This window comes from Colossoma macropomum, unplaced genomic scaffold, assembly GCF_904425465.1.
Source record: "Colossoma macropomum unplaced genomic scaffold, Colossoma_macropomum, whole genome shotgun sequence".
Taxonomy (NCBI): domain Eukaryota; kingdom Metazoa; phylum Chordata; class Actinopteri; order Characiformes; family Serrasalmidae; genus Colossoma; species Colossoma macropomum.
Genome location: NW_023495456.1, coordinates 980876 through 996000, shown reverse-complemented (window position 1 = coordinate 996000; position 15125 = coordinate 980876). Strand labels below are relative to the sequence as shown.

Here is a 15125-nt window from a genome sequence, read left to right as displayed (position 1 = left end):
GAACGGAATGGTTCTGTTTACAGCCATGAGTTCTGTATAAAAACATTTGCATGCTTAAATGGTTCTCTGGATGGTGAAACTGTTCTTAAGATTGTTGGAGAACGTGTGGTTTCTTTTTGAAAATGGTTCCATGTAGCACCAAGCTTGGCATCATAACAATAGAAGAACTTTTTTGGGTGCTTTTTTACAAAGTAGGACCATATACAACACATTTACATCAATTTGAAGAACCATTTCAACATGCAAGGAACCATCTAAGCAGGCAAATGGTTCTGTGTAGAACCTTTTTTGAAAAATCACCAAAAAGGGTTCTTCTATTGTTACAAGCTTAACATCGTAACAGTAACAGAACCTGTTTGGTGCTATATAGAGCCATTTTCGAAAAGGTGCTATATAGAACCAAATACAACACATTCTCCAGTTTGAAGAACCATTTCACCATGCAAAGAACCATTTAAGCATGCAAATGGTTCTGTGTAGAACCTTTTTTGAGAAAGCACCAAAAAGCGTTCTTCTATTGTTACAAGCTTAACATTGTAATAGTAACAGAACCCTTTTAGTGCTATATAGAACCATATACAACACATTTCCAATAATTCAAAGAACCTTGTCAACATGCAAAGAACATTTAGGCATGCAAATGGTTCTGTATAGAACATTTCTGAAAAATGACCAAAAAGGGTTCTTCTGTTGTTACAGGATTAATATAATAACAATAGCAGAACCCTTTTAGTGCTTTATAGAGCCATTTTTGAAAAGGTGCTATATAGAACCATATAAAACACATTCTCCATTAATCTGAAAAACCATTTCACCATGCAAAGAACCATTTAAGCATACAAATGGTTCTGTATGGAACCTTTTTGAAAAAGCACCAAAAAGTGTTCTTCTATTCTTACAAGCTTAACATCGTAACAGTAACAGAACCCTTTTAGTTCTATATAGAACCATATACAACACATTCTCCATTGATCTGAAGAACCGTTTCAGAATGCGAAGAACAATTTATGCATACAAATAATTCTATACAGAACTTATGGTTCTAAATAGAACCGATATCTTCACCTAAACCCTTGAACTTCTTTTTTAAGAGTGATATGTGAGGCATTTTGCCTTTCAGGAACAGTTTCACTGAAAATATCGACCATTCAGTGTCTTAGTTGGGTTGTGCTGTGGAGGAATTTGGGTCTGATTGAAAAGCAGTCAGACAAACGTGAAATGCAATGTACACAACATTTACTGCTCCATAGTGACGCGCAGAATACGAGCCAAAATGAAAAACAAGCGCTCTATCTCACTGTTTCCATGTCGTTCAACCTCTTTACTGAAAAACAGTGTATGAGGATTTGCTTTTTAAAAATGAAAAGCTACATTGGTGTCAGAATTGAATACAGTCCACTTTAAAATGCAGTGAATGCACAGCTACACTGCTTTCCACTATACAGTAAACAGATTTTCCTCATTGAAATGCAATCATAACGGTAAAACAGTGATGCAGACATGATAGATAGATAGATAGATAGATAGATAGATAGATAGAACATTATTGATCCCGGAGGGAAATTGCAGTGTTTCAGTAGCAAGACATATAATTGCACATAAACTTACATATACTATGCAGACAATAAAAAAAAGAAATAAAAATGGACACAAGTTAAAGTATAAGAGTAGAAAAGTATATTTATTTGCCTATTTACGTGGCATATGAGACAGATTTGTTGTATTTACATGAGAGCAGGCACTGAATGGTATGAGGTCTAAAAGCACAGTGAGTATAAACATAACTAAGAGCTGCAGCAATATTACAGTGTAAAGTGCAAAGTTTGCTTCTTTTTTCTTCAGCCTAAATGAAAAGTAAAACCTCTACTGCACTATTTTCATGTCGCTTGACCTTTTTTTGGTACTTGTATTTGCCTCACGACTTTATTCTTGAAATATTACAACTTTGTTCTAGATAATATTACAACTTTATTCTCAAAGTCTACTATTTTTATTTTTATTAACAGTGGCCCTAAAACGCCATTGTACATTTCACATTTTTCCACTGTAGTGAGTTGTAGTGTGTTGCTTTTCAATCAGGCCTGAATTCCTCTCCACACTAACAGGAGTCAGCAGTTATTATTGGTTAATATTCAATATTTTATATTATTGTAAAATCTTGTCCTTTGTTAATATTACTCATTATTGTTATTGTTTTGCTATCCAGTGTGGTCCAGAGGAGGATGGATTCCCCTTTCGAGTTTTGGTTCCCCTCAGTGGTTCTTCTTTGGGCTCTTAGGGAGTTTTTTTTACTTGGTTCAACTCTAATTGAGGACTTTTAGCGGTTCCAGGAACAAAACTGAAGCATTTGCTGCTGTTGGAACCTCGTATCTCCATTTTTGACGTTTTTCAGTTTTTGACATAAAGAGAAAATACCTGTTGCTTTTTACATTGTGTGTAAATTTCATGATGAATGGACCAAAAGAAACGACCCAAAATGACTTGGAAAAAAGTCTGGTTCCATTGACTTACATTAAAAGCAGAGTATGTTTTGTCCTTCTCCTGTAAAGTTACCATTTTGGAGATACAATATTTTGTTCCGACAGCAGCGATTTGCTGCTCATGACACTAAACTTTAGAACAGCCTTGTCGACATCAGACACACTGATTCCATGACTATTTTAAAGAGACGACTTAAATCTCATTTTAATTCCTTAGCTTTCACGACTGGTGATCACAGGTAACGAGCTTAACTGGTTTGTTTTGTTGTGTTTATTGTTGATGTTTTCTGTTGTCTTAGATTGTCTTAATGTGCTTTATTGACTTATTTTAGTGGATCAGCTTTTTTTCTCTCTTTAAATGTTGTTATAACATCCTATTGTGTAGCACTTTAAAGCCTCGCCTTAGAAAATATGAATTAAAGGGGAAACTGATTTTTCTAAATTTCTGCATAGTTCACTGTGTGAGATGTAAACAGAGTGACTCAGAGTGGTTTGGAGTGAAATAGTTCAGATGTTTTTACAGTGGTGGTGATAGGAACCAGGGGTCGCCATGACTACAACACAAATATAGACATTTTATTTACTATCCAGAACCACCAGTGAACCAACACGAGTCTTCTGAGTTTATATGGAATGTTGATGATGGGAAAATAGTGGAAAATCTGAAATAATAAGTTTCTCTCCACCGTGAATGGAGTTTAGGCCAAAACCTCAGACATCAGGCAGTGAATTCATAACCATTTCCTGTAGTAACTTTCTGTGAGGGAGCTTTTAGAGGTGGACGTCTGGTTCCTATCACCACCACTGTGAACAATTCTGACTCTAGAACAGAGCATTTCACACCAAACCACTCTGAATGGCTTTACATCCCAACTATTTAATTATTTAGAATTTTAAAAATCGGTGGAGTTCCCCTTCAACTGTAATTGCAGTCGTTTTACAAGAACACAGGTTAAAGAGTCCTAAACAGCTCTACCTTCTTAAAAAAGGTGGTTCTTCAAGGGTTCTTTAGTAAAGAAAATGGTTCTATATAGGGCCTTAAACACTCAAAGAAAGGGTTCTTTGCATCATGAAAGGGTTCTTGAGATTGATGGAGAATGTGCTGCAGATGGTTCTATATAGAACCTTTTTGAAACGGGTTCTTCTATTTTGACGATGTCAAGCTTGTAATCATAGAAGAACCTATTTGGGTACTATGTAGAACCACCAAAGCACATTCAGCACATTCTCCATCAATCTGAAGAACACTTTCACAATGCAAAGAACCATTTAATCATGCAGAAAGTTCTTTGAGTGCTCATGGTTCTATGTAGAACCATTTTCTTTACTAAAGAACCCTTCAAGAACCTTCTTAATTAGGAGTAATGACGTATAACACACACTTTCAGGTCTTAATGTTACTGTAGCTTTCTATATGAACAGAACCCTACCCCTTAAAAAAAGGTTCTTCAAGGGTTCCTTAATAAAGAAAATGGTTCTGTATAGAACCATGAACTCAAAGAACCCTTTGCAGGATTAAAGGGTTCTTTGCATGGTGAAAACGTTCTTCAGATTGATGAAGAATGTGTTCTATATGGTTCTATATCATCATTACAATAGCAGAACCCTTTTTGGTGCTATATAGAACCATCTACAGCACGTTCTCCATCAATCTAAAGAACTCTTTAATCATGCAAAGGGTTCCTTAAATGTTCATGGTTCTATATAGAACCATTTTTGTCACTAAGGAACACTTGACGAGCCACCACTTCGACGAGAGCACAGTAAAATGAAGCGCTATATGACTTATGTTGCATGTTATTTTTCTTTTTATATAAACAATTACTGGGATGCCAAGAACCATGAACACTTACAGAACCCTTTGCATGATCAAAAGGTTCTTTGCATGGTAAAATCATCATTATAATAGCAGAAGCCTTTTCAGTGTTACATAGAACCATCTGCAGGACATGTTCCACCAATCTGAAGAACACTTCAATCTTTCTAGGAGTGTTGTGAGTGGTTAGGGTTCTATATAGAATCAAAGTCCCACAAGAACCATTATTGTCCAGAACCTACCATGCTAAGACACTTACAATAATAATGTAGTTTGAACTTCGTCATATGTTTTGCTTATATTTCACCCATATTTACATTGGGGCGCCAAGACAAACGGTCATTAGCAGCCCCGGTTTATAAAAATTGTGCATCCGAAATCTCTTGATATCGATTCCGCAGCAGGATCAGAGAGACCCTCTCCTGCTGTGTCAGTCACGACAGATGCCCTTTTTAACTCTACGCTAATCTGCAGACTGAACCACTCAGAGGAACCTACACACCTCCATCAGGGTGGCCAGGTTCTAGATTCACAGCAGCGCTGTTTCACTTCTAATGCGTGGGTAACAACGTAATATGTTATATGTATTATATGTTTATCATTATGTGGACCTGAATTTATCTGTATTAGAGCGAAATCGCCTTAAAAAGTGCGCATTGCAGCGTTTGCCGCCTGCAAAGCATCACGGGAGTGTTGCGTCCATCGTGATTGACAGGCGGCTCGTCCAATAGGAACGCGCCCCTCCTCAAACGGCCCTGCGTTCAAAAACACTCGGCCGCAGCTGTGTTTTATAGGCACAGGGTGTCAAAATACAAGATTATTGTTGTCATTATGACATTTTTAACCCATTCGTGTCTAATTGTGTTCTGTTATTATGAAAAATGTAACAAAACTGGTTAAAAGTGATTAGATTCTGTAGACCTCCTCTAATGCAGGCCTACTCATGCTCATGAAATACCGTTTTATTTCTTACATGTAATCACTTTTAATCACAAATTGTTTATCTCCATATACATAATTCACTCCACATCCCAAATCACTAAGCAGGGATATTAATGCTTTACAGATCCTGAAATAAAGCACGTTTTAGCCTCAGCAGTGACTCTGACGTCTCCAGTTTACATATATTCTCCCTCAGTGCGTCATCATTTATGCTGGAATGACAGTTCAAATAGCAGATGTGAGATAATAAGTTAGAAACGCTCGTGAAGTGTCCGCTAAAAACCTGGACCACAAAAAACAGGAACACAATGAGGTTCCATCTCTAACGCAGCACACTGGAGCAAGTAGGTCATTACAGCAATTTTTTGTGCCACCACTAGAGGGCGCCAGTAGAGCAGCAGAGAGAGGAAAAATAAAAACACTGAATACACCGAATACAGTATACAGTGTACAGGATATACTGGTACATGATGCAATATACTGTATATAGAGACACAGTATGCTGTATACAGTATATAGATACAGTATGTTGCATACGGTATATGCTGATACAGTATACAATATATAATGATATAGTATGTTGTATACAGTATGTGCAGATACCGTATGTTGTGTACAGTATATACTGATATAGTATGCTGTATACCGTATATAGAGATACAGTATGTTGTATACAGTATATACTGATATAGTATGCTGTATACAGTATATAGGGATACAGTATGTTGTATACAGTATATAGAGATACAGTATGCTGTATACAGTATATTGAGATACAGTATGTTGTGTACAGTATATACTGATATAGTATGCTGTATACAGCATATAGAGATACAGTATGTTGTATACAGCATATAGGGATACAGTATGTTGTATACAGTATATAATGATACAGTATGCTGTATACAGTATATAGAGATACAGTATGTTGTGTACAGTATATACTGATAAAGTATGCTGTATACAGCATATAGAGATACAGTATGTTGTATACAGCATATAGGGATACAGTATGTTGTATACAGTATATACTGATACAGTATGCTGTATACAGTATATAGAGATACAGTATGTTGTGTACAGTATATACTGATATAGTATGCTGTATACAGCATATAGAGATACAGTATGTTGTATACAGCATATAGGGATACAGTATGTTGTATACAGTATATACTGATACAATATGCTGTATACAGGACATAGAGATACAGTACGATGTACACAATATATAATACATTATGCAGTATAAATGATACACTGATACAGTATTGAGTATATATATAGATATAGCATGCTGGAGAGAAGCTGTATCCAACACTTGGGATGAGTTTTAACTCTCATTCTCACTGATCCACTCCTAACAGCAGTTACTGGTTTTCACTGTAACAGTGGCTGATTCTCACAGATCTGTTCCTCATTACGACTCTGAAAAACCATCATTTTGAGAGTGCACAGTAAAGCGTTAATAAGAAGCACCATATGAATTAAACTCACTGTACCATCTCGTGTTATTTCTTTTTTTTATACATTTAATATTGGGGCGCCAAGACAGACGGTCATTAGCAGCCCGCGGTTTATAAAAATTGTGCATCCGAAATCTCTTGATATCGATTCCGCAGCAGGATCAGAGAGACCCTCTCCTGCTGTGTCAGTCACGACAGATGCCCTTTTTAACTCTACGCTAGTCTGCAGACTGAACCACTCAGAGGAACCTACACACCTCCATCAGGGTGGCCAGGTTCTAGATTCACACCAGCGCTGTTTCACTTCTAATCTGCGCACTCTTAAAAAAATATGGTTCTTCAGCAAAGAAAATGGTTCTATATAGAGCCATAAATACTCTAAGAACCCTTTGCATGATTCAGTGGTAATTTAGTGCTGTAGTACTCGAGTCCTGGCCTTGAGACCATAAACGAGCGTTGAACCTCGTTTGGACTCCGTACTGTCTCGGTCTCGGGGTGAGGTGGACTCGGAAATGGTTGCAGACACCAGCCGAGTCCGCTACCTCAGTCTGAGGTAACCAGAAGCTGAATTATTACTGAATATCAATAAAACCAGAATAAACAGTGCTAGACTCTCAATCTGCGTCGCTGATACGCATGCGCAGACGCGTTGCTATGATACAGACAGAAGCAGCGGAGCAGGAAAACAAACGACAATTAAAGTTTCTGTTTAAAACGGGTCACAACAAAAACAAATTCCTTTATTCTGTCACAGGTTGTGCTCGTATGATTTGGCAAGTGATCGTTTGATTCGGTTTTTAATACATTTATAGCTGTTAGGAGCGAAAGTTATGTACATAGTGTAGCGTAGTGTTTGTTCAAACCCCCTTATATCAAAAACATGACTGCCGAACGCCAGAGGGCGCCAGTGAATGGGGGTGGGTTGAGCTCAACGGCTAAAAACGAGAAGTTAAAATAGTTTCTAATCACTCGCCTACAGACTACTTTTATTTTAGAAAGTAGAAGTTTGTACGTCACTAAAAAAAGCAAAGAAAACTCACCTGTAATTGATCTTTTAATTCAGCGAACGGCAGCAGGATGGTAACGTTACTGCTACTGAGCGCTGATTGGTTAGATTTACTGATAGTGAGTGCTGATTGGTTGGTGAGTGCAGCTCATAGACCACTGTAGTCGAGTCGTCATTTTGTAGTCCGCGCCATGCTCTTATGCCCATATTAGGAATTCCGGGTCTAAGATCGATTTCTCTATGGCCAGAATGAATAGGGTTTTCGAAAAATCGCCTCTAGCGCCCCCAGTGTTAAATAAAAATGTTCAGAACCCGATACATTTTGTCCTGTGAACATTTTTCTCTTGAATATAACTGGATCCTCTGAATTACGAGGTCGTTAAAGAGTTGAAATATGAATATCGCTACATGTAAGCTAAAGCTACTGCGCTCTGAATTCACGTCAGTAGACTGGCAGCCTCCTTAAGCAGGTTGTCACCCCCTGATAAACTGATTTAGACTCTTGGAAAATCCTAATTTTTATTTTAATGCTGGTAACATTTTTCTGAGGACATTCCCCAGCTTTTTGCTCGACTGTTCCCGTTCCACCTTAAATGGTGCAGCAGTCACGTTCTGAAGTCGAAACAAGCAGCCGGAGAAAACTCAGCTGACTTCAGCTTCATGGAGGATTGAAAGGCCTGATATGAGGAGGTTTTTCTATTTCCGCTTAACAGCTGAGTAACATTAACTTATTTTTGCTGTTCCACAGAACTGACAGCTCAGTATTTTGTTTTTTTGCTAATGCTTGTGACAGCAAATCACAGCTGCTGCACCATTTAAGGTGGAACGGGAACATTCAAACACGAAGCTGCGAAAAAAGAAACTAAATTCAGCCTCGTAGTTTTAATGCTGGTAGTATTTTTGATAAGGAGTTTTAGCCTCAAAATATCCCACCCAGAGGTTTTATTTATGGGCATACCTGTAAAAATGCGCTACGGTAGAACATTTTGATAAGGTAGCACAGCTCGTCAGAGCACCGCCACAGCCCGCCTTAGCTTAGTGTAGCTTAGTGACATCGAATTGATGCGCAGTAGCTTTAGCTCGCATGTAGCAATATTAGTATTTTAGCTCTTCATGACCTCATAATTCAGAGGATCCAGTGATATTCAGGAGAAGAATGTTCACAGGACAGAACGTATCGGGTTCTGAACATTTTTATTTAACACAGGGGGCGCTAGAGGCGATTTTTCGAAAACCCTATTCATTCTGACCATAGAGAAATGGAGCTCAGACCCGGAGTTCCTAATATGGGCATAACGAGGACTACAGAATGACGCACGACTACAGTGGACTATTACTGCTACTGAGTGCCGATTGGTTGGTGAGTGGAGCAGCTCATTGGCGTCATGACGTCATGAACGTACATTAGGCATCATTTTAAACTCTTGTAACTCGTGCTTAAAAGCTCTTAAAAATCTAACTGCAGTGCTATGCTGTTCTTTGTTCGGAAAATGAACGATTTTTTTTATATTAAAAATGTTGAAACATTTATAAACTATGATTTTGCTCCAATGCTTGCTGCAGAGCGCCCTCTAGCGTTACGGAAACCCGGAAGACATTACACAGTGGTAATTCTCCTCTCTAACTTACAAGTTCTCTGCAGCGGTTAAATTCTGGTAAATCAGGCCACTCAGGCACCATTTAAGAAAAAGTTACTACCATCTAAAGAATAATAATGTTACTGAGAGCTGTAGTTTACTGTTCATAGTACATTGTTTACAAAGCTGTTGATAAACCATCATTGATGTATCATTATTGCTGTATTATTTCCTATTTTATTTCCCTATTTTATGTGACCCTGTAACATCAGTAACTTCTACAACAGTCATTGTTACTGTAATACGTAACGGACAATGTAGCCTATGTTTTAGGCTATATATTTAATCATATATTTCACAAAATAATACAATATAATAATGTCATGTATTATTGTATATAATGTATCAGTAATGGTAATAAATGTACAATTAACTACATTTTTTCCTGAAAAAATTCTCGGTCTTGACTCGGACTCGACCACCGAAAGTCTTGGTCTTGACTTGGAGTCTATTAAGCACTATTAAATGGTTCTTTGCATAGTGAATCACCACTGGCTACAATATTTCTGTCATTTTCATACAACGATAGATATCCAGTTTACTGCATAAAGAAAAGCCTTCGCTGGCTGAGTGAGTCAGAATTTTCCTATTGTTTGTTAAAATCATATTATTCAGTTATCCTCAAAGATGCAAACCCAGAGTGATGCAGGCATCTGTAGCCAAGAACCTCTTTTAAGAGTCGTCACGTGGTCAGAGATTCACCAGATCACACAGACGTGGTTTATTTCAACATAAATAATTTATTTTACGCCACATATCAAATCACAAAGCAAATATATTGACACTTTACAGAGTCTGAAAGCTCGATGCGCGTGATTGCTTCAGCAGTAACATCTAATGTCTGCAACAAAGGCTTTATACAAATATTGTTTCCCCCATTTCGTGACAGTTTGTGCTGGGCTGAGATTTCAACTGGCTGCTTACAGGTTTGCAGAAATGATGCTCTCATATTTTTATGGATATTTTCCTGCACACTTTGTAAAATGGTGCTATTCTTAGAAAGCCTACCAAAATACTGGACCATAGAAACAGAGTTTAAAAAAAACATTTAATTATGTATCCATGTAGAGTAAGTAGGTCATGGGAGCTGATATTTATGCCACCACAAGGGGGCGCCAATGTACTAAATACAGCAATTGTGTAAAGCCAGTCATAAAACTCAGCTGAGCATTGAACAATCAACCTTAACACCCAGTAAGTCCAAGACTGCCTTTCTAATTCAGCTGCTTTAAGGTCACCCATTGCTGAGACAGCTTGCATAATCTCCACAGAAAAGCACTGACCAATAGCCAAAGGTCACCATGCCCAACTAGAGGGGTCTAAAGCCCCCCAGCACTGGGCTGTGGGGCAGTGGAGCTGCGTTCTCTGGAGTGATGGAGCTCCATCCAATACCTTTAGGATGAGTTGGAGTGACCCAGAACTGACCATCCAACATCAGTACCTGACCTCACTAATGCTCAATCAAATCCTCACAGTAATGTTCAACATCTAGTGTAAAGGCTTCCCAGAAGAGTAGAGGCTGTTACTGCAGCACAGACTCACTACTAACCTTCATTTCAGACTTCTGGGACATGAATACCTAAGCGTGTTAAGTGTTTTCTGGAACTTTAAGCCACCCATGACAGATTATTACCATAATTTTGGATTATGTACAAAGCTGAAGTGACCTAGCGCTGACCCTGAAGGCTGTAAACAAACTTTAATGCAGTCTTTAATGGTTCCTTTTATTCTCTACCTCATGATTAGCCACTTCTGGTTATTGTTTTGATCTGTTAATTCATTTAATTCTACGATATTGAGACACTTTTTTAAGAAATAGTACTATTAACAGCCACAAGAATATATGTAAAGGGTACTTAAAGGGGAATTCCACCAAAATATTCTGTAAAATTCAGTGTGTGAGATGTAAACAGAGTGATTTAGAGTGGTTTGGTGTGAAATTGTTCAGATGTCTTTACAGTGGTGGTGATAGGAACCAGGGGTCGCCATGACTACAACACAAATATAGATATTTTATTTACTATCCAGAACCACCAGTTCTATATAATGTTGATGATGGAAAATAGTGGAAAATCTGAAAATAATCAAATTTTGTTTGGGCTTTTCACATCAAACCACACTGAATGACTCTGTTTACATCTTAACCACTTAATTAGGCAGCAATCTTGAAAAACTGGTGGAGTTCCCCTTCAAGTTATCCGCCCCTCACTTAAAATAACTGTCCACGATCTGTTCTGGCCCAGGATGAGAGCTGGTTTGTAAGCAGCTCGTCCTGATTTCAGTGGCTCCAAATAAGATACGGCTTTCCATCCATCCATCCATCCATCCATCCATCCATCCATCCATCCATCCACCGATCCACCCAAATTCAGTAATTCATCTGATGTTTTTTGCTCTGGAGATCATTTGGTGGAATAAACTGCATGCACCAAAGAACAGCAATCATTTTACACCACATACTGAAAGCTTTTATAAAACACACTTGTACAAAATAAACCCTGTAAGACAGAGAGGATGTGAGTGGTCAGTTGCTGGCACCGTTTGAATAGCAGCTTTGGATGATGTCTGTTAATGGAAGTACCGTAAGTGAGAACTCTCGCTCATCTTTCACGTCTAAAAACTACAAAACTGGCAAAAGGAGTAACATTCAGCCAATGTTTCCCACTGAGATTAGCTCTGGAGTTACAAGCAGCCCTGTTACATCATCACAAACAAAAAGGGAAAGAAAGCAGAGATGCACCGACATGGATTTTTTTCTGATAACGATAACTGATAACACCTTGTTGAGGCTGATACTGACACTAATACACGATCGTTTACCTGTTTTCATCACACTACAATCCGTATGTGAAGTAATTCTATAGAGCTGTATATATTATGGAGTTTTTAAACAGCTCAGTGTCACTGCTGGACTGAGAATAGTCCACCAACCAAAAATATCCAGCCAACAGCGTCCTGTGGGCAGCATCCTGTGACCACTGATGAAGGACTAGAGGATGACCAACACAAACTGTGCAGCAGCAGATGAGCTATCGTCTCTGACTTTACATCTACAAGGTGGACTGACAAGGTAGGAGTGTCTAATAGAGTGGACAGTGAGTGGACACTAAAAGCAGTGTTACTGCAGTGCTGAGAATGATCCACCACCCAAATAGTACCTGCTCTGTGAGGGTCCATGGGGGTCCTGACCACTGAAGAACAGGGTAAAAGGGGGCTAACAAAGTATCAGAGAAACAGATGGACTACAGTCTGTAACTGTAGAACTACAGAGTACAACTATATGGTCAGTGGAGCTGTTAAAAGGAAGTTAAGTGGCTGGTTGATATATATATATATATATATATATATATATATATATATATATATATATATATATATATATCTCAACATCTTGTATCTCCAATATGTACCTTTATAGGAGAAGGAAAAAACTTTGATAACTTATAATGGGAGTTAAAGTAAGAAGATTTTTTCCGCACACATTTATAGAGAATATTTTCATACGTTACAAAAGACGTGTTGAAAAGATGTCAAAACTGTTTTCAAAGCTCGGTAAATCTTAGTTTAAGCTGTACGAGCCATTAGCACCAACCAGAGCCTCACCTGACCAGCTCAGGCTCAGCAGGGCAGACAGGAGGCCTCTGTTTACATCAGCTTTACAGCATAAACCTACAGCCTACATCACACAATGAGGCTAAAGCCTGAAACATACTTCATGCAGGAATGCGAATGCAAACGCTTTGAGCCTTGCAAACTCAGTCGATGCATGTGTGTCATAATGGTATCCTGCATTCTGAGCCTTGCAGTAAGGGGGCGCTATAGTGGGACTTTTTTGAGATGTGCTGCTGCCATTGTTCTAAACGAGTTAATATTTTTCATGAAATGGTAAAATGTCTCACTTTCAACATCTGATATGTGTTCTATGTTCTATTGTGAATAAAATATTGTTCTATAAGATTTGCAAATCATTGCATTCCGCTTTTATTTACATGTATTTACATTTTACACAGCGTCCTTTTTTGGAATTGGGGTTGTATTTAAAAATATGTGCTGCCTGCAAACATCCGAAATGAACTTAAGATCCAGGCTTGAGGACGAGTGAGCTTATTATGTGACTCACATCTCAAAACTAACAATCTAGCCTGAAACATCACATAATTGTTTGTTTTGCAATAGAAAGCAAAGTAGGTCACATGATAACAACAGTAGCTCATGTAGCCCAACGTTAACATTAACACCAAAACAGTAGCTACTCAGCAAAGCAGAGAGCTGCTATTATGTCGTCTGTATGGCAAGACCACTTACTGATTTATCAACAATTACTGATAAAAGCCATGAAATCGATATATAATCAGGTTTTTTTTTTGATGTACGAGCATTCAGTGCTCTAATCTGTGATCCGAGTCCTACGTTTCTGTCTATTTTTGGTAAAAGAAGGAAAGAAAGTAAGAAAAATCAGACTATGGGTATTGGGTTATGAGTTTGGAGCTCCCAGCGAGTCGGTGGACGTAATAACCTTGCGAGAAAACTGTCCATTTTTCATTTTTTGACATAATTTGAAATGGCCAGCTGCTCTTTACACTGTGTGAGGGCTTCATGATGAATGGACCAACAGAAACGGTCCAAAATGACTTGGAATAAATCTTTTCTCCATTAACTTCCATTAAAAATTAAGAACATTTTTCGCTTCTCCTGTAAAGTCATCACTTTGGAGATACGAGGTTTTGCTCCGACAGCGACTGTATGTTGTTTTTATGACTTTATAACAAGAGCGACTGCAATTTTTAATGCGCTGAAAACTTCACATCAAGTCCGATGCAACTTTTTCAGTAAAAGCAGACGAAGAGGAAGAAGAAACGGATTCACTGAGAAGAAACAGCGACAAAGTTATAGTTTTAACCCAGCACGATTTAAAGCTGCAGACGGCGGCTCTTAAACATGCTTCTTTTAATGTGGTTGGTGGATCGACTGAAAAGGGCTCGTCCAGCCTGAACAGCACGCTTCGCATTTATAAGCCATGCGTTAGAGTTGATATTATATTGCCAGATTGCTTGTTTTAAGGATATTTATTCTGTCAATATAGTGAGAATTTAATGAAATAAAAATAAGTAAAAGAAAAAATTTAAAAGTAAGTTAAACCTTATCCCATAGTGAGAAATATTAGATACTTAAACTAAATATTAGACTAGATTTAAGATTTAAGATTCAATGTTTGTGTTGAGCGGCCACGAAAGGCACCATATGTCATCTGACCAATCAAGGGATTCCTAGTCACTCGTCCAATATAGTGGAAAAGTTCGTTTTCTAACACCATGAATTCTTGCTTTTTTCTAACATTTGTGTTTTGTTATAGAAATATTGTTAAAACGCTGCTGTCGGAAGAAAATCTCCATCTCCAAAACTGTGACTTTACAGGAGAAGGAAAAAACCTACTTTCCTTTTAATGTAAGTCAATGGAACCAGAATATTTTCCAAGTCATTTTGGGCCGTTTCTTTTGGTCCATTCATCATGAAAATTCGTCATAATGTAACTGGCATTTTTAAATTATATCAAAAACTGAAAAGCGACAAAAATGGAGATACGAGGTTTTCTTCCTCAGCGGCGATAAATTATATATGTATGTACGTCATATTCACACATTTGTCAACCTCTTAAGAGGCGCATCTTGATTCTTTTTAGGTGGGAGTCGAGGCCTCTGAACACCCACACTGCTACCGGAGCTCCTTACCTCAAAAAGCAGCGAACAAACCATGAGTGACCATGTTGGACCAGGTTTT

General features: G+C 38.0%; 2 non-coding genes across 2 annotated transcripts; both read right to left on the bottom strand.

The window, feature by feature from the left end:
- Positions 1 to 4615: 4615 nt before the first annotated feature.
- LOC118802145 lies at positions 4616 to 4750 on the bottom strand. The gene has a single exon (XR_005006628.1). It is a non-coding gene; the product is annotated as a U11 spliceosomal RNA (small nuclear RNA).
- A 2027-nt stretch (positions 4751 to 6777) lies between these two features.
- Positions 6778 to 6913, bottom strand: LOC118802140. Its single transcript, XR_005006624.1, has one exon. It is a non-coding gene; the product is annotated as a U11 spliceosomal RNA (small nuclear RNA).
- Between the last annotated feature and the right edge of the window lie 8212 nt (positions 6914 to 15125).